General features: G+C 46.8%; 1 protein-coding gene and 1 pseudogene across 1 annotated transcript in view; one reads left to right on the top strand and one right to left on the bottom strand.

Annotated features, from left to right (window-relative positions):
* ALDH1B1 (aldehyde dehydrogenase 1 family member B1) overlaps positions 1–23,916 on the bottom strand; it is a 316,919-nt gene that overhangs the window by 118,171 nt on the left and 174,832 nt on the right. The gene's annotated exons all lie outside the window — the stretch shown is intronic.
* The window catches only part of LOC101443938 (PHD finger protein 13-like), a 78,127-nt pseudogene that overhangs the window by 45,531 nt on the left and 8,680 nt on the right, over positions 1–23,916 (top strand).

Genomic DNA, 23,916 nt, shown 5'->3' with positions numbered 1-23,916 from the left:
GGCCCCGTAGCAGTAACTGCAGCATCTTTTCACCGTGCTATTGTTCACAGACGATTTTCATCCTCGTCATCACTCTCATTCTTCCCAAACACGGTCTGATACGCAAGGTACAGATGCTGCCCATCCATTTAGCAACAGTGGCCAAGAGAGGGCTGGGATTTGCTCCAGATCTCCTAGCACAGCTGGACCCCACAGTTTCCCATTTTCCTTAGAAGCTGGCTCAGGAGCTGGGCCCCTGTGGCTGCAAAGTTCTCATGCTCTCATCCAGCACACTTCCCTCAAGGGCCATACAACCTTGCAAGCCCCATAATTGGGGTGACATTGAAACACGTGTCTGGCTCCTGTGCTGTGATATTCAAATGATCTGAGTCCCGTGTGAGCCGGTGGCGAGGTGGCAGCACACTCTTCACGTCCGGAACCCTGAGTCTGCATGTATCCACTCCACCCTCCTCGGTCTGGCTGCCTGCAGTTGTGGGGGCCCTAATGGTTAAATTCCATGTGGGGAGCTGGAGTTCTGATGTCTGACCTTCAAATATAGGGCAGCTCTCGCCCGCGGGAGGCTGCTGGGAGCCGCTAACTCACGATGCCAGCTGACTCATTTTCTCATTCGCTCGGCCAGTCGGTGGATGAATTAATTAAGTGATGCTGCCAGAAAGAAGCTACAGGCTTCACTTGGCCAGCCTGAAAATCCCCCTGTTTTGAGCAGGATGCAGAGAGGTTGGGTGTGAGGAGCCCTGGGTTGTGATTTAGGGTGAACTGGGTTCGAATTCCCATTCCGCTACATTGGCTTGGGTCGTATTACTTTGGACTCGAACACCTTACTGGGTCCAGGCTTCAGTTTGCTGGTCTTTACGATGAAGGGATTGGACTTGGGGACTAGAAAGAGGGCCTTTTCAGGCTGTCACTTTTCGGAGCCTGTGCATGGACGAGCTGGGTAAAGGGCAAGGACCAATGCAGATGTCACAAACTCATGGCTCTAGGGTTGCATCTGTCCCATGGATGTGTTTTATTTAACAAACATACAGATATATAGAGATGTATTTTGGTTTTGAATGTATTGAGATGGGAAGTATATATTCCTGGTTTGGCCCAGGCCCCACCATTTCCTATTTTCCTACCTCTTTCAGTCATTTTTATTTCCTATCTGTCCTCAGTAGATATTTGAGTTTGCAACTCATGGGCTGGTTGAATCATTTTCTATGGACAAGATCATAAAAGTGAAGACAGTAATGGTCACACTTGTTTTAAACTTCCAGTTTAACCAAATCATTTCCCATCCATCAAAGTGTTTGAGCTGATGCTAGAATCTCTATACAATCACATAGGATTGGGGGAAGAATCAAGAAACCCTTGCACAGTGGGGATTAAATTTGTTATTCTAAAAGCTGCTTGCCAGAGTCATTGCATTTTAAAGATGAAAGCTAAATTCTCCTTAGTAGGATGCTTGCTTTGTTTAGGAAAACACACTATTGGACCTTGTTAGGTAAAGGCAAGGCCCAGAACTTGGTTTGGAGGAGCAGAGTATGGTGGGTCGAAGTTGTGATGTATGGGAGCAAAACGACTCCAGGTAGTAAAGTAGAATTGGGTTTACTTGGGTCAAAGCTTATGATGTTGGGAAGCAGACTTGGCCCAGTGGATAGGGCATCTGCCTACCACATGGAAGGTCCACAGTTCAAACCCCGGGTCTCCTTGACCCGTGTGGAGCTGGCCCATGTGCTGGGCTGATGCGTGCAAGGAGTACCCTGCCACGCAGGGGTGTCCCCTGCGTAGGGGAGCCCTACACACAAGGAGTGCACCCCGTAAAGAGAGCCACCCAGTGCAAAAGAAAGTGCAGCCTGCCCAAGAATGGCACCACACACACGGAGAGTTGACACAGCAAGATGATGCAAGAAAAAGAAACACAGATTCCCGGTGCCGCTGATAATGATAGAAGCGGTCACAGAAGAACACACAGTGAATGGACACAGAGAACAGACAACTTGGGGGTGGGGGGAGGAAAGAGAAATGAATAAAAAATAAATCTTTAAAAAAAAAAAAGAGCTTATTATGTTAACTGATTAAAGATTTCTTGAGAGTTAAAAAACAACGGAGGAGGATCTTACGACCTAGGAGCAAGGATATGAGAAAAGGTCTGTCTCCAAGCAGGAGCAAACCTTAGTAACATGGACCAAGGGAGACAGAGTCAGGCAGGGACTCCCCAGGATATTACTTCTTTGTGGGTAATATTATTTTTAATTAAAAATTTAAATTGGTAAATGATAATTCATTAGAACAACAGTCACCCAACTATGGCCTGTGGGTCTAGTTCAGTTCACTACCTGTTTTTGCATGGCTCACAAACTGAGAATAGTTTTTACACTTTTAAATGATTGAGAAAAAAACAAAAGAAGACTATTTTATGACACTGGAAAATGATATAAAATTCGAATTTCAGTGACCATAAATAAAGATTTGTTGAACACAGTCACAGCCATTTGTTTATGTTTTGCTACCATGCTGCAAGAGCAGAGTTGAGTAGCTGCAAAGGCTGTGTGCGGCATTCCCCAGTGTGCAATCGCCTGATCAAATGAATTCTTTGGAGGAGGATTCAGGGCATCCACACAGTATATGCTTGCTGTGGTGTTTTAGGCTCTTTCCTCCTAGGGACTGGCTACCTTTTTGGGCAGTGAGGTCCTCTTAGGAAAACTGGCTCAGGTCCAGGTGTGAACTGAGCACGGGATCATGCCTTTTTATGGAGCCAACCAACCTCAGCCTTCTGCTCCTGCCTTCATGTCTTCACCTCATTGTAGATGCTAGGCATCACTCTTTCTGGCAGCTTGTCTTGGGGACTCTGCTTTGTTGACCATCTGCACCACTCTAGGTCAACCCCACTGGACTGCCACTGCAGCCTGGCTGGTTGAAACTGCAAAGCACCCCCTGGTGGGTATCTCTGCCTTCCCCTACTGGCCTCTATGACCCAGGAGGCCCCATCCTCCCCATGGCTCCCCAGGAGAGCCACCACCCTACTTAGGGATATGGGTGCCCACTCACCAGCACATGCTTAAAGGTTTGGTGAATGGTGTGTTCTTTGGGCCTCTCTTGGAGCCCAGTCCTCCAGAGGATTTAGCCTCATATAATAAACCCACTCCCACAGGGCTGCCACTCTGAGCCTTCCTGTTCTTCCTTCTACCGTCTTCTGGGGAAACCACCTTTTCCACTTTGCTCATGGTGGACCATCGTTTTTGTCAGGCTTTTAAGAGCTGCCCTAGCAGTCAATTTGCCTCAAACCCTGGAGTCCTTGCCAGGGAGTTAAATCTCACGTCCAGGAAAAGTGCCCCCAATTCAGTAAAGTCTTCTGGCTCTCATACTTAGCTTTTAACTGTTTGCTAACTGTCCTCAGTTCCTCACCTTAGTAAAATCCAGCCAATTCCTCTGTCCTTATAGGCATTATTTCCTCCATGTTTTGTTTTGTTTTTAAAATTTTCTATCCCCCTTAACCTGCCCCCCCTTGCTGCTTGCACATGCTGTCTGCACTCTGTGTCCATTCACTGTGCATTCTTCTGTATCTGCTTGTCTTCTTTTCTCGTCTTCTCTTTAGGAGACACTGGGAACCGATCCTGGGACCTCCCAACCTGAAAGAGAGGTACCCAATTGCTTGAGCCACCTCAGCTTCCTGGTTATTTGTGTGCAACTAACTTTTTTGTTGTTTCATCCTGTTGTGTCAGCTCACTGCACAGGCCAGCTCGCCTTCACCAGGAGGCTCCAGGAACCAAACCCAGGACCTCTCATATGGTAATGGGAGTCCAATTGCTTGAACCACATCCACTTCCTTCCTCCATGTTTTTTAGATGCATGTATCATTGCACCAGCAACAGTGTTATCCTCCACTGGGACATTTCCACAGGTGGCCACCAACTTGTGCTAAGGACTATTAGTGTGTCACATTCCACTGGGGGTGGGGTCCTCTCAACACAGCCATCTGGTGAGTAAGCCAGTCCCAAAGCCCCATCACCTTACTGCGCATTTTTTTCATACTCTATTTCTGGCTCCACCTCTGTTAGTTCTAATTCTCCAAGAATCAGAGACAATGCGGGATTAGATGCACAAGAGATTTGTCAGGAGAAACACCCAATAGTGAAGACAATGGGGGAGGGAGCAGGAATAGAAAGGGAAAGGCTTCAGACCACGAAGCACATCTAACACCTGTGGAAGGAGAGAGCGAACCAAGGGTTTCAGGAAGGAAGACTCCAATGCAGTTCCAATACGGTCTTGGCCAACACTGAGGAGAATTCCCAAGCAAAGATGACCTGTTAGAGTGGTTCCATGATGGGCAAGAATGGGTCAACACCAGTATCCCACCATGTCCAATCTTCAGCTGAAAGCAGCCCTGGGGAAGCCTGGCCTTGGAGTGAACATGACAATGGAAATGGTCAGTCAATGATGGCCCTGCCACAGGTTCTCTTAGAGGAAGATCCAAATCCACGCCACTGCACCATCTCCATTGCTTGTCCCATCTTCAAGGCAATGCCTTTAAAATTAGTTACTGATGGATAGAGCCAGGCAAAGACATGATAGTTAGGTAGAATCCAAATTGGCATTATTTTAAATTTTGCTATAAGTGGTCTTCCTGTTCAAAAAGGGAAAAATTAGAAAAGAATGGAGAATTCAATTAGCAGGCCATAAATTATTGACCCTAGGAACTTCGCCCACTTGAAATAAGGGAAAGTCTTGCTAGGGTGGTGACCTCAGTTCTCCTGGGATAAGAAAACAGTTCTTTCAATGAAATCTGTTTAATCCCTGAAAGGTATAAATTAAATATGGAAATAATGAAGTATATTAAGCCCATAATATATATTAAATTAAGCCATATTAATACATTTTTGTTAAATTTAGGAATGGTCTACACATATGTGGTATTTGCAGGGTTTGTGATATATAAGAAAATTTGGCATATCTGAGAGTACCTTGTAAATGTGTAATTGAGTAATTAATTTTAGACTTGGGATTTTAAATTAAAAGTTAAGAGAATTTATTTCATTTTGTCAACAATATTGGAATATTTATGAGAACTCTAGATTCACATATTTATTATTTTGATTTATTATAAATTTACAAAAGTAATTTAAGTGCTCTGAAAAGTTTTGCTTATTAGGTCAGGCATGTGAAGTGCTCCAAACAAATATAGAACACATCAAATTTATCGATGCACTTTCAAATGCTTAAAGGAATTTAATAAGATAAATTGTAAATGAGACTTTTAAGGGAATTTAGATTGAAAATTAGAATAATAAATTTTAAATTAAAGGCTTAGGGGAAAAGTTTCTTTTTTAATTTACTGTCTCTGCACCGAAAAAAAAAAAAATATATATATATATATAATAAAATAAAGGAAAAAAAAATCCTGGGTCATCAAGAACTCCTTTTGAGGAAGCAGACTTGGCCCAATGGATAGGGCGTCCGCCTACCACATGGGAGGTCCGAGGTTCAAACCCCAGGCCTCCTTGACCCATACGGAGCTGGCCCACGCGCAGCACTGATGCGTGCAAGGAGTGCTGTGACACACAGGGGTGTTCCCTGCGTAGGGAGCCTCACGTGCAAGGAGTGCGCCCCGTAAGGAGAGCTGCCCAGCGCGAAAGAAAGTGCAGCCTGCCCAGGAATGGCGCCACCCACACGGAGAGCTGACACAGCAAGATGACACAACAAAAAGAAACAGATACCCAGTGCTGCTGATAAGGATAGAAGCAGTCACAGAAGAATACACAGCAAATGGACACAGAGAACAGATAAATGGGGGAAGGGGAGAGAAATAAATAAAAAATAAATCTTAAAAAAAAAAAAAGAACTCCTTTTGGCACTTAGTATGTCTAAAAATCAATGCATCATCATTCCCTACTCCAAATGTCCTTCCCTGAAGGGCGACCAGCTCCATCATGCAGATACTGCTCAGATGAGGGTCCTGGGAGCCCTCTTGCTCCTGCTCTTCTCCTCTGTGCATTGAACGGCCCTTGTTTCTTAGCCCTGTGTCATATCCTCGGGTCTGCCCCCCATCTCCCCTGCCCTTCAGGCTAAGTCACCTCTCATCCAGGGCCCCAGACGCGGATCTTATCCTCTCCCTTCCCTTTTCTTCTATTATGAGAAATTGTAAGCACCCTGGTAAGTGGAGAGGGGAGCCCCAGCCTGCTGGGCCCAGCTGCCTTTGTGCACAGCTGCCCCCTTGGCAGCCCCAGAAGCCTGTGGAGAAACATTCTCTGAGCACCTGGCCCCTGGGGCGGTGTCCTTCCAGGCCAAGTCCAGCTCCTTGCCTGGACCAGCACTGTCCTCTCCACACGTCAGGCCTGCTCTCCTCTTGGCAGGCATCGGCCAGGGCTGGGAGGAGAGCGGTGGTTAGGAAGGTGCAGCCTCTTCTCTCTACTCATCTGCTTGTCCATCCTGTCCCCTGGGACCACCTCTGAGGAGGCTGAGGGTGACCGCGTCCCTGGGCCTCTCTCTCTGATCACTTCCTCTACACATCTTGGCACCCTCGGCTAACTCCAGACTCTAGAAAGGCAGGCTCGTATCGCTGTCATTTCCATCTGCCCCAAGGCAGAGATGGGCACTGGCAGGAAGCAAAGAAAGATCTCCACCTTTTGCAGAACAAGCATGGGAGCAGGTGCCCCTTCCCGCTCCACCGCTGACTTCCTGTGTGACCCTGAGTAAGTCATCCTCCTCCCGGGCTGGCCTCCCCGGACCTCTTGTAAAGTGATGGAGACCTTTTGACCCAGGAAAACCACTTCTCCGTGTTTATCTGAGAAATGTACTCCCCCGCGTGCATAGAGAGGACAAGTAACAATCGCAGTCTTGCTGATAACAGTGAAAATTTTCAGTCTAAATGTCAATCGATAGGAGAATCTTGAATAAATTACAGTACACACATAGATTGTGTCAGTCAGGGTCCAGTCAAGAAATAGCACTCACACCAGTTATTCTCCCCACCCCCAGAAGTCTATTAAGAAAAATTTTAAACATACAGAAAACCATACAATATTGTAGAGTCAACGCCCAAATACTCACTGCAACGAACATTTGGCCTTCCATGCTTTATAGCATATCTATCCATCTATCCATCCTTCCACCCATTCATTTTTTGGATGCATTTCAAAATAAGGTGCAGGCATCAATATGTTTTACTCAGAGACACCTCAACATGCATATCATTAACTAGAGTCCCATATTTGTTTATAGTTCTCTTTTTTACAGTAAATTTTCATGTAATCAAATGCACCAACCTTAACTCTACAATTCACTGAGTTTTGCCAAATTCATCCACCTGTGTAAACCAAATCCCCATCAAGTTATGAAACATAACTTCCCCACCAGAAAGCTCTCTCCTGCCCTTTCCCAGGTGATTCCTACTGCTGCCACTGCCACCCATAACCACTATTCTGAGCCCCGGTACATGGAGGACCCTCCCACACCTAGGCAGTCCCTGCCCTTGGGTGTTGCAGTGTCCAGCCTGCCTTGAGAGGGAGGGCGACTGCACAGGAATTAGGAACTGCCTTCATAGAGGAGGCCATTGAGGCTGACGGCAGGGAATTGACCCCTCATGACCCCAGGAGGGACGCTCCGCTTTCCGACTCTTTCTGTGCTTGTCCTGCTATTTAACCTATTAATTCGTGGTGAACTCACCCTTATGGAGAAGATGGGGGTGCAGCCAACGGGGGCTCAGACCCCCTGGGTTCCAATTCCAGCTCTGCACCTAGTAAGGCAAGTTACCTAACCTCTTTTTTTTTTTTTTAAGAGAGACAGAAATAGTAGTTTTACAGAAAAAATCATGCAGAAAATACGAAGTTTCCATATAGCAACTTCTCTCTCCCCATTATTAATATCTTAGTGTGGTGCATTTGATACAATTGATGGAAGAATAGTATTTTTTTAAAGATTTATTTTATTTATTTCCCCACCCCCTTGCTTGCTGTTTCCTCTCTGTGTGTTCTTCTGTGTCTGCTTGTCTTCTCTTCAGGCAGCACTGGAAACCGATCCTGGAACCTTCCAGAGTGGGAGAGAGGTGCTCAATCTTTTGCACCACCTCAGCTCCCTGGAATGCTGCGTCTCTTATGGTCTCTCCTCTGTGTCTCTTTTTGTTGCATTGTCTTGCTGCGCCTCCTCTCCTGTGTGGGCCAGCACTTCTGTGCAGGGCCGCACTCCATGTGGGCCAGCTGGCTGCACGGGCCAGTATGCCTTTCACCAGGAAGCCCTGGGAATCAAACCCTGGACCTCCTCTGTGATAGTCGGGAGCCCAATCGCTTGAGCCACGTCCACTTCCCAGGATGGCATTATAACTGTACTATTAACTGTAGCACATGGTTTACATTAGGGTTCCCTGTTTGTGCTATATGGTCCGTTGGCTTTTTCTTTTTAATTTTTATTCTAGTGCGATGGTTTGCTCAGTCGGTAGAGGTGGGGTCTGGCTGCGGACGAGGGGTCGGTCCAGCTTAGGACGAGGGGTCGGTCCCACTTGGGACGAGGGGTCGGTCCGGCAGCAGACGAGGGGTCGGTCTCACAGGGGTTGCGCGGTTCGGCTGATGGGGTCGCCCGGCAAAGCCGGCGACGAAGGGGTCGCCCGGAGAAGCAGGCGACGAACTGGGGACAAGGGAGGCCAGGCCCTTGTCAGGGGCTCTCAGGACTGGAGGGTGCACAGCAGAAGAACTACCGTGGAGACAAGGTAAACATGCAAGTCCACTTTATTGAGGGAGAGGCAACAGTTTTATAGGGGCTGGGGAAGGCTGATTGGTCGAAGCCACGCCCTGTTCTGATTGGTTGCCGGAGAAAGGTCAGTGGGAGGTACTGGACGGGGGAGGGGTGGTGATTAGGGATTGGCTGTTGCTGTTGCTGGGGGAAGTGGCAGGGTTTAGGGATTGGTGGCTGCTGTTCCTGGGGTAGAGGGCAGACTGGAGTTTCCCGCCCACGCCTGGCTGTTGCTGCTGTCGGGGGGAGGGAAAAGGGCAGACTGGAGTTTCCCGCCCACGCCTGGCTGTTGCTGCTGTTCGGGGGAGGGAAAAGGGCAGACTGGAATTTTCCGCCCTGCGCCTGCGCAGGGAGAAAGAAGGCATCGTGTGGCGCTATCTGGGAGGAGGGGTGGCCACGGAAGCATGGCTGCCGAGAAGGGGAGACCCGAGGGCACTCTGAGCCCATGCCAAGCTCCCTTCAGGGGTGGCGGTGAGTCCGACCAACCACCCTATTATGGGGGCATTAGGCCTACCGCGGCTGCTCCCCTGCCAGGCCAGCAAACCACACTTCAGCCCGAGGGGTGACCGCATTCTAGCAACACATCCAACCTAAAATTTCTCCTTTTAACTACAATCAAATATAATTCAGTGCTGGTAATTACAGTCATGGTGTTGTGCTACCAGCACCACCATTCATGACCTAAACTCTCTGTGCCTTGGTTTCTTCATCTGTAAAATAAGCATACTGAAAGTATTTATACTGTTAATAATAATAAATAACCATATTAATTTTAACTTTATTATTATTTATTATTATACCGCATTGTGAGAAGTAATGAGTGAACATAGGTAAAGCGGTTAGAATACCACCTAGCACATAGTAGGTGTTCGACCATAAACATTAGCTATTGTTACGAGCTCTCCCTCTTAGTCTGGAGGGCAGGAGCTGTGTCCAGCCCCTCTCCCACACGCGCCGCTGGTTGGAGCCTGCTCGGTGAGGAGTGCACCGACGCAGTTCTGCTGTTGGAAGAGGCGAGTCTAATGGAAGAGGCGAGTCTGGCCTGCCCGCGTGCCACATATTCGGAGCTGCCCCTCCCTCCAGCCACATGAAGGTGCCCACCCCAATTTGCTTCCTAGTTGCCCGACGAGGGCCCTGTACCCCGGCAGAGCCCCTGAACCCCGGCAGCATGAGCACAGCAGGCGGTTTTGGAGGCGGTGCTCCCCCCGGCTCACAGGGCCTCTCCTGCGGCCTGCTTCAGATAACCTTCTCTTCGTTAAAACTCCATTTCCCAAGTCAGACCTCCTCCGCCCGTGGTGCTCCTGGGCTAATGAAGTCCGTGGAGACCGAGTAGCCTGCGAGGTATGGCCTGGCCCCAGGAGTCGGCCTGGCCCCAGGAGTCGGCCTGGGGTGTGCCGTGGGCCAGGGGCACTGTGGCCTGGAGTAGAGGGAGGCGGCCGGCGCGCACATCCCGCGCAGCACAGAGGCCTGGAAGGCATGGCCAACAGGGCTCTGCGGAAGTCAGAGCCCCCACCCTTGGGTCTCAATCTTGAGCAGGCCTTGGAAGCAGCTGGAGGGCTTGTTAGATCACCATCGATGGGCCCCACTCCAAGTTTCTGATTCAGTAGGTTTGGGGTGGGGCCTGAGAACTCATCATTTAATTAGTTCCCAGATAACGCTGATGCCACTAGTTCAGGGACCACACTTTGAGAACTATTGCTTTAGAAATTTGCCTTGTGCCTAGGGGCATGGAAACGAACCCAGGGATGAGTGCTGAGGAACTGGGCCTTCTGGAAGGACAGGGAAGACAGAGGTGGCTAAACATGAGGCTTCTGTGACAGGCAGGCCATGTGGCAGGTGGAATGCAGGCAGGGGCATGGGGTCCTGCGCAGGTCTGAAAGGCCGGTGAGGCACCTGAGGTGCCTGGGAGCAACACTGCATGAGATGCTGGTGCTCAGCACAGTGCAGGTGCAGGGTCAGCACTTGCAAGAAGCTCTTGAGAGAATCTCTTTAAATTCTCTTTAAATACTGTGCCCTAGCACCTCGCTTGCTTCGCCCTCGTCCCAGTGCTGGTCCTGAAAGTCTGTGCAGCATTTCTCTGCTCCTGGGAGCCGGATAATTGTTCCATATGTCAGGGCAGGTTTCCTCTGCGTAGTCCTAAAGGCTTTCTTCAAGAAGAATTGACTTCAGGGAGAAGAGTCACCCTGGAATGAACCCTGGGTATAAACCCAGAACCCTGGAACAATGAGAAGGCTGCAAAGGGTCTTGAGTGTTGTTGGTTTTTTTTCTCTTCATTAGAAAAGTGTGGGTTTCCAGAACAATCATGCTTTAAATGCAGGTCCTGAGTATTTTCAAGAGCAGCTACATTTTGTGGGCTTCAGTATCCCTGGTAGAAAATTCCTCTTAGTGTGAAGCATGGGACTTAAAAGCCCAGGCCACGATGAAGGGGTGTGAATGTGTGTGTGTATGTGTGTGCATGTGTGTGTGTCAGAGAGAGAGAAAGAGAGAGAGAGAGAGAGCAAACAGGGAAAGGGGACAGAAAAAGGGACTGTCAGGGCAAACAGCAACATGTTAAATCCTTGCTAATCAAGTGTGGTACCTGGACCAGAGGCATCAGTGTTAGCTTTAAAAAATTCCCATACCCAAGTCATACGTTAGGATTTGCATTTTAACAAGATAAACAAGGGATCTGAACACACATTTACATTGGGATAACCTGGAGGGTTTTTAAAAATACTGATGCCTGGGTCCTCCCCTAGAGATTCTGATATAATTATTCTGGCTACAGCCTGGGCATTGGGGTTTTTTAAATCTCCCCTGGTGGTTCTAATGTGCAGCCAGGTCTAAGAACCATTGGTCTAGACAGTCTCCAAGGTCTTCAGAATCAGTTTTGGAGGCAATATGACATAGTAGAACTCACGTGGGAGTTTAGTATCTAGGGGTCTGAATTCTAATCCGAGCTCTGCCACTAACTAGTCATGTGACTTTGGCCAAGTCATTTTATCTCTCTTAATTTTCTCAGTAGTAAAAAAGGAATATTAACCCTCTCTGGAGACCAAAATATTAATTGTGATAATTAGAGTACAAATGAACCTTCGTTAGCAATTAGGGCACCGATTCTCCATTTTACCATCTAGAAAGCTCAAGACAGCTCTCAGCCTCAGTTTCCCTACTGTAAAATAAAAGATTGGACACTCAGGGCCTCCCTCCAATACACTGTGCACGACTCTGTCTTTGGACAATTGTCCCTGTTGGCAACAATCCCATTTGATTGGCCTGGGCATGCAATAGCTAACCTGGTATAAGATGTATACTCCAAAATGTGCTTTTATGCCCCCTCTGCTCATAGTTACACATCTTTTAAAGGCTGGGTGATGGTGGCCAAGGCCGGTGCCTTCCATTCTCCGTTGAGTGTATCCTGTCTGTCCACCCAGGTGGGCTCCCTCCACTCCCACCTACTGAAATGGAGTTTAATTCCTATAGAAAGACTTCCCAAGCCCGGGCTAGGGGCCTTGTATCACCTGAATTCCCCTGCCCCCTCCTGCCCTTACCGTACAGTATTGTAATTAGCTAAATACTTATCTGCAACTAGACTGTAGTGCCCTGCAGGCACTGTCCACATCTACCTTGAATCCCCAGTAGGCACTCCCCAAATACGTGCCTGAAAGTTGAATGAATGTCATTGGGAGATGACAATCAATAGACCTCACAGCTACTTCTTGCTCCAAACTCACCGCTACCAAACATGATTCAATGCAGTGTTTTAGAAGGCAATTGAAGCATGAGGAAGGCCTCTTTAATTTAAGTCTCTCTTCCCCTCCTGACATTATCCTCAATCATTCAAATGCTGGAGGAACATAGTTTTTGGATTGGCTAAAGATGAACTGATTGACAGGGCCTGGGTGGATCCAAATGGCCCCTCACAGGCACACCACAGTTTACAAGGCACTTTCCCATCTGCTGTCTCCACCCTGTGACAATGCCAGGCAGGAATGATCGCCATCACCTGGAATATGAACTGCTTTAGGGCAGGTCTTTTGTCTGTTTTGTTCACATGGTAGGTTCTCAATAAATATTTGTTGAATGAAGGAATCTCTTATCATACAGATAAAGGAAAGAGGGAAACAGCAGAACTGGGTGGCTCACCCAAGTTCACAGCATTAAGCTGGAGTTTCAGAGGTTTGGGGTCTCAACGTCTAGTAGAGACCCCCTTTCCCCTGCCCTGGGCATGCAATAGCTGACCTGGTGTAAGACGTATGCTCCAAAATGTACCAACGCATTATGCCCCCTCCATTCATACTTATCACATCTTTTCAAGGCTGGGTGGTGGTGCCCAACATCAGTGCTTTGCACAAGTCCTGGGAGCACATTTTTCTACAGTTCAGAATCTTCTCTGCCTTTGAAGTCTGTGGGGCTGATTGCAGGTTTGTTTGTTTTTTATATTTTTATCCTTTTTTTTTTTTAAAGATACATAGATCACACAAAATGTTACAATAAAAAATATAAGAGGTTCTCATATACCCCACTCCCCACCCACCCGCACTCCTCCCACATGGACAACTTCTTTCATTGGTGTGGTACATTCATTGCATTTGATGAGTACATTTTGGAGCATTGCCACACAGCATGGATTATAGTTTACGCTGTAGTTTACACTCTCTCCCAGTCCATTCAGTGGGTTATGGCAGGATATATAATGCCCTGCATCTGTTCCTGCAATATCAATGAGGACAATTCCAACTCCCCTAAATGCCTCAGTATCACACCTATTTTGCCCTCTTCCTGCCTTCAGCAACTCCTGTGGCCACTGTCTCCACATCAATGATACAATTTCTTCCATTGCTAAAGTCACATTAATTCTATAGTAGAATACCAGTAAGTCCACTCTAATCCATATTTTATTCCTCCATCCTGAGGACCCTGGGATGGCAATGCCCACTCTACCTCTAAATCGAGAGGGGACTTAGATCCCACATGGCTGATGGATGCAATTCTCCTGCTTGCAGCTATAGATTCTCTCAGTTCCCTAGTATGGTGGTTGACCATCCTTATCTCCCTGTTAGCTGACCTGGGTAAGTCTAACAAACCAGAGAATAGGTATTGCAACTCTGCTGAGGCTCAGGGCCCAGCTGGCACATAGACAGTCCAGAGATTCAAGTCTCCTGAGCATACACCAACCCCAGCACCAACCGCAGATTCAGTAAAAGTGACAGAAGAGGCTTTTATAGAGAGGTCACATCTGAGTCCAACTCCATCACACTCAGGAGCACAAATTCCAAAATAGGTATCACTGGCAAGGCACTGAACGCCAGAGCCATCTGTCATGATCATAGGACCTGGGTGTCTCTGTAGCCTAAAGAGCACCATTACCTAGGGTTGTATCTACTTTGGCTGTCTCTGAGATCCTGCTGAGATGTGCATAAGTGTGACCCCTCTGAGGAACTCCTGGCTCATTTTGAAGTCTCTTAGCCATATAAAATCATTTGTCTTTATCATTTCCCCCTTTTATTCAAGGTCTTTTTCTAGTTGCATCACCAGCTGCTACTCAACAGTAATCCCTCAGCTCCTGGGAGTCATGCCCCACGCTGTGGGGAAGGTAATGCATTTATATGCTGAGTTTGGCTTAGAGAGTGGCCACATTTGAGCAACATGGAGGCTCTCAGGAGGTAACTCTTAAGCACCATGTAGCTCTAGGTCTAGTTGAAATTTCAAGCACACAGGCTCATAAGCATAGTCATCAGTATTAAGGGCCCATCATTGGATCATCCTTCTTCACTGGTCTTTTCCCTTGCAGTTGGAGATTGTTGCTACTCCACTGGGAGGTGCAATAGAATTTCCCGGAATGGGAGCTCAGCACTCACTCAGTTGTCGTGTGAAACTCTACCCACTATGTCAATACCCAACAAACATCCAAACATATCTATATACCCTATATGCATGCCCTGCAGAACTCCCTCCCACCCATTCATCCCCCATCAATGACACCCCACAGCAGTGCTCCCATCCTGCCATAGTTGAACCCCTGTGTGATCCAAAACTTCTTAAAAAATGAAGTCTATTATATTGCCAAATTCAATTAATAGGAAAATGAAATAGCAATGATAGGTTTAAAGATTAGAAATAGAATACATAATAATTCAGAAAAAATAAAATAAATAAATTGGGGTATTAAAAAATGAAAAATATCGTAAAAAATTTTTTTGACTTTCTGCCTCTCATCACTGTAATAGGTGTTGCCATGCATGTACAGTGGCAAGGTAAACTCTTCCATTTCTTCCTGGGTGTCTACATCCTTTTTTAATTATTATTATGTCTTCAAAAAAGTTTTAGGTCACAGTAAAGTCACATATAGAATACAGGGAACTCCCATAAACCCTTTTCCCCCTTCCCCAGCAATGATCCTTCTACATGTAAATGCTATATTTGCTGCAACTGATGTACAGATATTAAAACATAGCTACTAACCATTGTTTCATTATGGTTTACATTATGGATTACATTCTAGATTATATACTTTTATAAATTTTTGGTGATATTTAACATGGCCCGTATCCATCATTGCAGGATCATGCAGAACACTTCCACTGCCCCCAAGTTACTTCCTCTTCCAACTATTCTTAAGTGTGCCCAGTGACAGCAAGCTTTTTTCTACCTCCAGGCAGATTCCTAAATGCCCATCCCACTGTAGGCACAGAGCAGAGTGCCTCCCTATTCCCACCCCACTCCTATCCCAGTCCAGCCCTCAGCTTCGCATCTGGCAGGTACACTTAAGCTCAAAGAGAACAATAAAGAGAAGCTAAACCAGGCACTTTGCACCTGCCTCTGAGTCAAGCAGGGACAGATGGTAACTGGAGCTGGGGTTGCTGAGACATGGCAATGGCTGCGGGGAGCTCAATCAGGGGTAAGAACCACTCCCTCACCATTACCTCCCAGCAGCAAGTGATGTGAAGTCACAACACCTGCCCAGATAAGTCAATGACCAAGCTCCCAGCTGCATTGCCTAGTTTCTCTGAACAGTCGCTGTAACAAGACAGCTGATGGCCTATAGGGAGAGAAGGATTGGATCTTAGCCATGGCTCCACCACTAACTCACCACACCATCCTGAACATTCAGGAAAAGCTGCCCCTAAAGGAATGGAAATTAGCAACAACAGTATCATTCACCTAGTTCTTTATAGTTTACAAAGCACTTTCACATGCATCATTTCATTTCATCTTCACAACAGCTCTGTGTGCCCACTTTATAGATGAACAAGTAGACAAATGAATTAGGACTTGCCTGTAATCAGTCACACAGGCTTAAGAGGCAGAGCAGGTCTTGAATCCTTATTTTCTGGCTAAAATCTTGGTTTTCCTATTCATCGCCAGTCAAATGGCACCAACACATTTTCTGATCAAATACTCCACGCAAGGCCCAATGGACAAGCCAACAAATCAAGAAGCTGTGGTTCCTGCCCTATATAAGTCTGGAGTCCAGGGGCAGAGTCAGACACAGGCTTTAGAACGACCCTACATTGAGGGTCCAAGTGGGATCCCAACAGAAAAAGAGGCAGATGACCCTGTTAGGGTGAGGTGTGTAAGGCTTCATGAAGGAGGAGACATTTAACCCACCCTGGAAGGATGAACAGGGACTTAGTAGGAAAGAGAGGGGGTAGGAGTGACAGAGGCACATATTGACCAAGTGCCCCAAGGATGTGGAGGGGATGGAGGGCCCTGAGTGTCCAGACAAAGATGCAGCAGAAGACAAAGCTGGGAAGACGCTGACTAGGGTGGAAGGACCTTGACCTGCAAACTAAAGAGGTCAAGTTTTTTCCTATGCATGCCTAGGAAACTTCGAAAGGCTTCCCAACAGTCAGCTCTCTCAGATTTACTTTAAAAATTGATTTCAAAAAGTAATTTTCTTCCTAAATACGCTCCTTGTTTAAAGAAAAAAATGGAGACAAGTGAAGAAAGAGATTAAAATCACTTTTAATCATACCACACAGAGATAACCAATGTTTTCTGTTTCATTTTTTTCTAAAAGCTCATCAAACAATTAATATTCTGTTATAATGTTTCTCCTCTGATTATTTCATGAACATCTTCCAAGTCATTAAATATTCTTCTTCAACAGTGGTTCTAGTTTTTGGAGGGGTCATGGACCCCTCTGAAAACCTGATGGAAGCACAGACCCTCTTGACAGGAAATGCACATCCCCAAACACATACCAGTTGTGTTTGCCAGGCAGAAATGCAGGCCCAGGGTTGCCAGCTCTTTGGATTTTTCCAGAGAGCTGGAAATCCATTTCTCATGTGAAATCCTCTGATTTTTAAAGATTGGCAATTGCGATGGTTAACTTTGTGTGCCATCTTGCCTAGGTTATGGTGTCCGGTTGTTTGGTCAAGCAGGCATGATCTGATTGTTACTGGTGAAGGTATTTCATAGATGGATTTGCATCTATTGTCACTTAATTTCATCTACTTGCTGATTGCTTCTTATAATCAACAAGGGAAATTGCTCTCTGCAATGAGGGGGGGTCTCCTCATCCAATCAGTTGGAGGTCTTAAAGCCAGAACTGAAGATTTCAGAAGTCAGAAACCTCTTATTCAGCCAGCCAGCTTCTCCTGGGGAATTCAGCTTCACCGCCATCAGAGTTCCCAACATGTAGCCTGCCCTACGGAATTCAGACTTGCCAATCCCCATAGCAACAAATATCATATATATATCCTACAGGTTCTCTTTCTCTGGAGAACCCTGAGCTGAAATCTCTGTGACAGCCATAACCTCTGGGCAAGGCCAGGGCCATGGTCAGACCCCAATTCCTGTTTGCAACCTCATCTCACCACTTACCTTCTTACACAGCCAAATTTCTCTCTTCAATTCCCACCCCCATACCTTTGCTTAAGCCATATCCACAGGTGAAATACCTGTCCTGAGGCCCCTCCTCCACCACCTCACTGCCCATATCCCACCAGAAGCTGTGCAAACTTTCATGGGTCTACTCCTTGGACACCTGCCCTGTCACTCTCTGGCCCTACCTGTCTCTGTCTCTGGCCCCATCCCCAGTCCCTGTTGGACGGGAACCTCCTTAGGATCCATCTCTGTGTCCCCACCTAGCACCCCCACATGGTCGGTAGTAGAGTGGGTGCTCAGCCAACACTACAGGGGACAGAGCAGTATTCATCCTGGTGCAAGTGAATTATTTGAGCAGAAGGAGGAATAACCACAGCGTGGCTTTAGCAATCTGTTATGCATTCACCCCTCAGGGTGTGTGAATTGCTGTGAAATTCTTATCAAGGGGAAAGCAGAAAGTGACTCTAAAAGGGAGATTTAAGCGGAGGAGGAGCAAAGCAAGAAAAGGCTTTGTAAGCCTGGAGCTGTGCCGGTGGTGACCTTTGAGCCAGGCAGAAAAGGTGGCAGAACCGGCCTGGTGCGGAGGTGGAGGCCCACAGAGGGCCCCAGCCCTGCCCTGGTGTGACTTTGAGCAGGAACCTTCTCTCTGAATGGTGAGAGGGAGAACCAGGTCATCTCCCGGGCCCTTCCTTTCTAAAACACTCCGATTCTGTGCAGCTGAATTCAGGGGATTTCGTAGTGCTTGCTAACCCAATCTGGGGGCTATAGGGGCTGACTTCGGTGATCTGTCCCTCCAATGGGTCTCCAGCAGGGAGAGAGCTAAGCCCAGAGCTGCTGCCCAGAGCCCACCGCTTCCCCAGGGGTGGTGGCTTGGCGAGGTCCTGCACGTTCTGGCCAGTGGAGAAGCAGCCACCGGGCAGCCCAGGACCACCTCCAAGACACCTCCTGGGGCAGTGAGAAGCAGGGCTGAGGCAGTTGGTACCTGCAGGACCCACCACAGTGACAAAGGACTAGACCCAGGGAATGGAGGAGGGAACAGGTGGGCTCCCAGAGGGTGCTCTGACCTAGAGGGCAGGATCGGGACTAGGCCGGGGTCTGCTCCACACTTGCTGGGTGACCCTGAGCATTCACTAAAGCTCCCTGAGCCTCTGTTTCTCCATCAGCAAGATATGAACACTAAATCCGATTTGGCTGTGTAGCTGTGATTCTGGCCGGCACAGAACCGAGCCGTGGGAGGTGCCCAGTCAGTGTCGGGTCTCTCCCTCTTATGAGCCTCATGGGACATGAGCAGACACGAGGAACCTGGATTTATCTTGAATAGGAGCCTGGCCCCACCTTAATATAATCCTATGGAAAACCATCCCAGCTGGACAAGTAGGTGAATGCAGAAGGGAGGGTTTAACAGAAGATGGATGCAGTGACTGTGGGCCCTGAAATCCCTCCCTGGGTTTCAGAGATTGTGAGTCTTCATGTGCGCCAGCCACGGGCAGCCTCAGTTGTCTGGAATCACCCCTTAGCTGGCAGGCCCTGGGTCCTAGGAGTCAAGGACAAGGACAAATGGACTGAGCCCCAGACTCTGAGCACGATCCAGCTGGTGCTTCCCGATGGCAAGGACGGGCAACCCGATGAGACAGAGGCTCTGGACAGAGGTAAAGTAGAACCTCCAGTTTACAAGTGGGGAAACTGAGGCCCACGGTCAGAAGGAGAGCACTCAGAGGCAGGGCCAGAAGCTGAGTTTCCCAAGTCCTTCCTGGCCTCCTTGGAGGTAACAGCTTTGGCCATACAGACCCAAGAGCTGAGAAAGAAGAAACTATTGCAAGAGCAGGGTCAAGTCTCACCCCACCAGGCACTCTGCTTGCTTGTGCCACGTGCCATCTGCCTTCCAACGAGCCCTCAGTTTAGCATCCTTGGCTTCAATCTTACAAATAAATTACTGAAGTCTAAACTACTTTTATTTAAAATCTGAGTTTTTGTGCTTGCTTCCTCTCCCCTCTTCCTCCTCATTCTCCCACTGTGCTGCATCCTCAGATCCTAACTGTCCATGGGACAGAGTAAAGGCTATCTAAATGCTCATGAATGAGATGGACAGAGCTGCTCAGCCACGAGCACGTTCCCCGTGAGGGTCCCTGCGCCAGGTGCTGGGGCCCAGGCGTGCATCCGCCTCTGCCTCCACGTGGGCTCCTTTGACTGGGCACCCTGAGGACAGACGCTTTACATGACTCAGCCCTGGTCCCCACTGCACAGGACCCAGCTCTGAGATGTGGGAGTAGATGAGCAGAGTGCCAGAGGCTTTGACTCTGCCCTTTGACCCCAGACATCATGGCCCTGATAGGTCAAAGCAGAGCAGCCAATCAGTTAGGCTTGCTCCGGTCTCTCTGTCGTCTCTCAGTCTCTCCACCTCTCCGTGTCTCTCCGCCTCTCCTCTACTGCTTCCTCTCTCTGCGTAGCTCCCTCTGGCTCAGCCACTCTCCTCCCCCACTCCCTGCCCACCTTCCCTTTCCTCTCTGCAGTCCCCTCTAGTTTGTAAGCTTTCTCACATTTTTGGCATGGGTTAGCAAAGAAATGAAGCTAAGCTCTCAGTCTTTTACCCAATTTATGAAGAAGATTACTAGTGGTAATAATCAGCAGAAAATAAAATTCATGAGGGCTTAAACCTCACATGGTGGAAATTCTTATCGACTAAAAATTGACCAAAGATGCAAATCTTCTTGACACTGTAGATTTACGAAATGTGACCCAGGAAAGTTGGGCTCAGTAGAAAGAGTGGCCACAATTATAGATGCTACTGTGAGTCAGTGTTAATATGCCCTCCCTCCCCACCCCCCCAAAAAAGCCAATTTCTAAACCAGGTCTTCATGGTGTAACAGCCTTGAGTGAAATAATTTCAGTAAGATTAAAATGAGAACTGGAAAACTTGGGGAGAGATCAACTAAACCGAAGAGAAAAATGACGAAGAAGATCAATCAACTTTAGGGTACATCCATATTGATGTGATCCTTGTTAAAAAGTTCCCTCGAGCAGAGCCCGGTGCCCAGGCCTGGGCTTTGGGGAGGAGTCGTGAACGAGCGGGCTTTGCTCTACCTCTCTGCACTCGCTAACACACGTGCAGCCCCCAGCTGCCTCAGAGGCGCTGCTCCCATTCCCCCTGCTCTGTAACCATCACTGTCTCACCAATCGTTTCTGTACTTCCAAAGGAGTTGAGTTTTTACACTAATTGCTGCCCCCTTAATCAATTAATGAGACTTAAAAGGTCATTTATCATTGGAAATTGCAACTGGAATCACCAGAACACTCCACTGGCCCACAGATGCTAAGGAATTGCATCCTGCATTGATAATTGTAGCCTGACTTTAATGAGATTCTTATTAACATATACATTATTAATTAGACCATTAATGCAGATGTCATTTTGAGTCACACTAGGATTCCCGATGGCTTGCATGGTTATTAAACCTCACTAATTTGCACAATGAATTAATATTATATTAAAGGGTCTCTCCACTGTGGATTCCAAATTAAATGCTTACTTTCAACATCTCACCCACAGCATCCACCCATGCTTGATAGGGAGAGGAATAGAAGAGAGGCATTTTCATTCCAGGACCTCAGAGCTTCCTAGCTCACAAATAACTATGGTGTCTGAAAGCGGATGCCAAACGGGGAAGGAAAGCCCGAAAGAGTGGAGAGAAGAAAGAAATCTCTCTCCCCCACCCCTTCATTGGAGAGGCCCACTGTTCTTTAGTTAGCAAGATTTCCCAATGCATCTAAAATAGAATACGTACATTTTTCTTATTATAAAGAATCACTTATTCATTATAAATAATTTAGGAAACACACATAAGCCAAAGGAGAAATTTGCATCACCCATTCTCTCAGCACTCAATTACCACTCAACATCCTTGTGTGAAGATTTCTCTCTTTTGTCCATGCCTAGAGAGACATCCTTTTTTCCTAAAAGATGTATTTTTTTAGTTCTCCCTGCCACCCACCTCTGTGTCCATTCGCTGTGCTTTCTTCTGTGTCTGCTTGTCTTTTCTTTAGCCGGCACCAGGAACCAATCCTGGGTACTTCCAAAGTGGGAGAGAGATGCTTAGTTGTTTGTACTTCAGCTCCCTAGTCAGTTGCATCTCCTATTGTCTGTCCTCTGTGTCACTTTTTGTTGCATCATCTTGCTGCGCCAGCTTTCTGCTCAGGCCAGCTTTCCGCTAAGGCCAGCTCACCTTACAGGCCAGCTTGCCTTCACCAGGAGGCTCCAGGAATCAAACCCTGGACCTTACATATGGTAGATGGGAGCCCAATCTCTTGAGCCACATCCACTTCCCTAGGTAGACATCCTTTTACAGAAATAGAAAAATACTCCACATATTGTTTTATTACCTGAATTTTCAATCTAGTATTTCATGAACACTTTTCTATAGCATTAAATATTCTTCTATAGCATCATTCATTGTCACATTATACATATAAATTACTTCATTTTTTAAAAAATGCCTATGGAATGGTCAGTTTTGTATGTCAACCTGGCTAGGCTACAGTCTCCCATTATCTAATCAAACACTACTCTAGGTATTGTGGTGAAGATATTTGGGAGATGTAATTGAAGCCCATTACATTTTTTAACTTTTAAGTAAAAGAGGGAGACTTTTAAGTAAGATGAAACTGGTGGGCTTGATTCAATCAGTTGAAAGGCTTGTAGAGTATACTGAGGCTTCCCTGAAGAAGACATTCTTCTAGACAGCAGCTTCAGTCAAAAGTTCAGGCCTGCTCTGTGAATTTTGGACTTCTCTGGTCAGTCCACCACAATCACATAAGCCAATTCTTTGCCATCAGTCTCTTAATATACCCACTACTGTTTCTATTTCTCTGGTTGAGTGCTGCCCGATAGAGGCTGCATAGTATTTTATTATATGGATGTGCCATGATTCATTTAACCAATTCTCCATGCTAGACATTGTGCTGGAATGGCTTGCCATCAACTTGGCACTATCATTCCTGTCTGGAACTACACTTCCTAGTATGCCATTTCCTGTATGGTTTCAAGAGAAAGATCGCCAATTTGGAAGGGAGACATGAAGGGAAGCCATTATCTTCAGGAGGTCACCGAACGTGGCACTTCCAACAGGTATAGTGGCTTTAAAGACCTCCCATTCCATGGACCTACTTTGTGGCCAGATGTGTGTGCAACTTCTCAGACTTTCCTGCAAGCTTGGTCTTTTCCACCTGCAGTGCCTGTGCTTCAGGAAAAAAATGCTTAGTAACTGTTTTCCAACACTTCAACTTTTTCCTTCTAGAACTTCACTCCCATACCTACTCCAAGATTTGAGTAAGCCCTAACTCATATGTTAAACCCCTATTCTTTTAGTCCTTGTAATGGCTCTGTTTTCCTGACTGAAACCACCAGTAGTTCAGCGGAACAGATCCTTAAGAACAGGAATGGAAAATTTTATTTCACTAATATTAGAATTAAGGTAGATGACACCATTGTTAGATCATGGTAGTTCATGGCATAAAGTGACAAAATGATTGCTTACATTATTACCTGTAGTCGTCCAAAGTAGGGTGTCTGTAGAAAGAAAGTGAGGTGACCAATTAGCTAGCTGCTGCAATAGAATATAGTGGAAATGTAGAGTATAAGGACTTTGAGGTTATTTGGACACTTCAAACTGCTAAAGATTTTGGAGGAGGAAGAAAGAAAGAAGGAAGGAAGGAGGGAGGGAAGGAGGAAGGAAGGAAGGAAAGAAAGAGAGGGAGGGAGGAGGAAAGAAGAGAAGACCCAAATACGGAAAGATCAGGCAATCAGGCTTTGATGACCTCTCTGAAATAATCCTTCGGTTCAAGCTCATAGAGTTCACTAATCTCACCATGTTCCCAAAAACCCAGGAACAGTAGGCCTGATAAAACAGTAGAATGACCTTAACCAGGCAACATACTCGTGGAGGGCAAGAAAGATTATGGAATGGGTAGTAGAAGAAAGAAGTCAAATTCCGGCTACAACCACATGTCCAGTTGCCAAAAGAAATATTTGCTTTACTGTTTCCTTGTTTTGGTATGAATAGACTTACATGTATTAACCACTTTTTCTGTTTCCCCCTCTTCCATTTCCCTGCTATCTAATATAAAGTGTATTAATAATGGTTAATTAATTAATTCCTATAGTTAAGTGTTTAAGTTATAGGGTATAAAAAGGAGAGGATAATCCAGCTAGAGGAGGAATAAACACCATCCAGAGAGATAAAATGACAAATGGGACTTAGTGTTTTCTCTTTTGGGGAGACAGCATGTCTTCAGTTGTAAGACGGAAGTTGTGTTGTTGTAGGTGGGAACATGCTGTTACTACTGACTTTATTAAGAGTCAGTCTTGGCTAAAATGGATCTGCATGGATGCCAAGTTGACAAAGGGGC

Source organism: Dasypus novemcinctus, chromosome 8 (genome assembly GCF_030445035.2).
Source record: "Dasypus novemcinctus isolate mDasNov1 chromosome 8, mDasNov1.1.hap2, whole genome shotgun sequence".
Taxonomy (NCBI): Eukaryota; Metazoa; Chordata; class Mammalia; order Cingulata; family Dasypodidae; genus Dasypus; species Dasypus novemcinctus.
Note: the sequence above shows the minus strand (reverse complement) of the source record. Positions and strands in the feature narration are given on the sequence as shown.